We start from the raw sequence: 2,633 nt of genomic DNA on the forward strand, positions 1-2,633 counted from the left end.
CCACAACCTAAATTAATTCATGTTTACTACATAGATGTGGCTTTTAATCTATGCTCCATTGACATTTGTTCATCTCTAAGATTTTCCTCCTATCTCAATGACGGAGATTGCAAAGTATGTCTTTGGAAATGTTGGAAATCACATATAGTGCATGGAGCCAATTATTTCAGCTGTATAACCCCATCACCTTCTGTGAAGGATCATATCCTCTCATCTTATGAGCTTTCTCTTTGGCCTCTGCCTGACAAGGTTCATTGCCATTTTAGGTTAAATCTTTCTGTCCAGTAAGTGCTTACCCATCATATTTGTGAACGCCAAGGTACCGTGAGAGAGTCTTCCATTTTAGGATAGGTCCCTCCCACATCGGTCTATGACGCCCCTATCATCTTATGAAATAATCCAACAGACGCAACAACAAATGGATAGCCCAATTTTATGGTGCATCTCCTCATTACTGAAGGACCCATCTTCATGCTAATGATGGAAGGCCTTTAGAGAGTTCATCATATGAATCTCCCTATCACATGCACTTATATTTTGCTGGAGGGAACGAATAATTACACTCTAGTTCTTATTTAGGTCAAACCAAAGTGACTTCCACTGACTTTCTTAAAGTTAGATTGAGATGGGTCCTAAGTAGCTTGGGTTCCGCACGATTCCTCTCGGGGAGGAAGCTGATGTGGGGTCCATCAAGAAGGAAAATCATCCAATGATCTTAAGGACACCATGGCAGTGATGTGCATTCAGCCATGGTGTGCAAAAGAGCCACTATCGGATTAACACGAGTGAAGTGCTTATGGCCCATGTACATAGCACATCACACATCATACATCACATGCATGAAATAATATAACAATTGATCTAATCAATTAAATCATCTATAAAACCCTAAATTAATTAGGTTAAATTAGTGCTAGCCCATTAAAGCCGATAACATTATCATATAACATTATCTAGGTATATGGGCTGAACTGCAAATGGTAGTTCGGCCCATATAGCATTTATGCTAAATTAGGGTTGATGCAGACATCTATAAAACCCTAAATTAATTAGGTTAAGTTAGTGTCAGCCCATTAAAGCCCATAATATTATCATATAATATTATCTAGGTATATGGGCTAAACTACAAAAGGCAGTTCGACCCATATAGCATTTATGCTAAATTAGGGTTGATGCAAATTTAACTTAATTAAACTGTGGTTTTACAAGGAGGGCCGAATTGCATTTTGCAATGGGCCATCAAACCCCTAGATCATAATAAAAAATTTAGGGTTGAGAACAGTCCCTATTGAACCACAGATTTGGTCCAATCTGTGTCAAATGGGTCTAGGGTTTGGTGTCTATTGCAATATCAATTCAAGATTTGAAAATTAAAAGGCTAAAAAAAAAAAAAACAATCAAGAATCAGAAAACGACAATCAGAGGGCTGTTCATAAGGCTGCAACCCTACAAAACAAAGATTAGTTCGTAGACTGCAGGTTCCAAAACTACAAAATGCAGATGGCTAAACTAGATTCTGCAAAACATCTCCTCCACGCGCGTCTAGCATTTCTTGCAATGAAAAAAATAGAAAAACCTAATCTTCTATTAATTACATCAGAACAAATCCTATACATTTCATCTAAAAAAAAAATTATTTACAGACCAAGAATGAATAGAATAGTACATCAGGGGTGTAATTTCTTGGCATTAATAAAATTCCGGTCTCCACCATACAAACAACCCAAAAATCAAGAAATACAAATAGAACAATTATATAAATATTGTAGATAAAGAAAGATTTAATTTTCTGATGATTCACCCGAAAACTGGGAACCAATTCCCAAAGAAACTGTAAATTGCGCAAATAGGGTAGAACGATTCTACCCATTTGCGCAGGTTCCAATCAAGTCTGATTTGGTTCAAGAATGTGAACCTGGCTCTGATACCACTAAAGGGATGGGAGATCCATCATATGGATGGCCGAACCTTGTAGGGGGGTTGGGCGAAATTTCAAAAATTTTCTCTCTTCCATTTAGGAGTCGTATTCCTTGATTTAAAAAAATTGCATTTTCAAGGGTCATTCTAGAAACAGAACCAGATCAGATCTGAAACCAAAAGTGGGAAAGGGATATACCCGATACAGAATCAAAAGGAACTTCCAATGTAGGTGTTCACGCCCAAAGAGGATACCAAATCCTTCTCCAATGAAGATGACACAACGTATGTTGGGGCAGGATTGGCAAGAAAGGTTCTTTAGCAAGAACGTGAGATTCTTCAGAAAGAATCAAGTAGGGTGGGGTAAACACAACTTCAGATTGTTTCTTCACCAAGAAACAATATCAAGAACGGTTCTTGATCACTCCAAGAGGTGGAGATCGAATTGCGATGGTGCCAAGAGCTAAGGGAGAGAAAATACTAAAGAAAAGAATGTGTTCTTTCTATGGAATTCGCCCCCTATTTATAATCCTTTTAGGATCAACATCCTAATCTGATTAGGAATGAGATTTCCTAATCTAGATCTTGTATTTTGATCTGGACTCTCAAGTTGATAAGACCTATCTTATCTTGAAGGGATGAGAGATCCATCACATGGACACCCAAAGATTGCGGAATAAGGGGCGAATTTCAAAAGTTTTTCCTCTCCCTTCAAC

Source organism: Nelumbo lutea, chromosome 8 (assembly GCF_056320005.1).
Source record: "Nelumbo lutea isolate HS-2025 chromosome 8, American lotus-T2T, whole genome shotgun sequence".
Classification (NCBI taxonomy): domain Eukaryota; kingdom Viridiplantae; phylum Streptophyta; class Magnoliopsida; order Proteales; family Nelumbonaceae; genus Nelumbo; species Nelumbo lutea.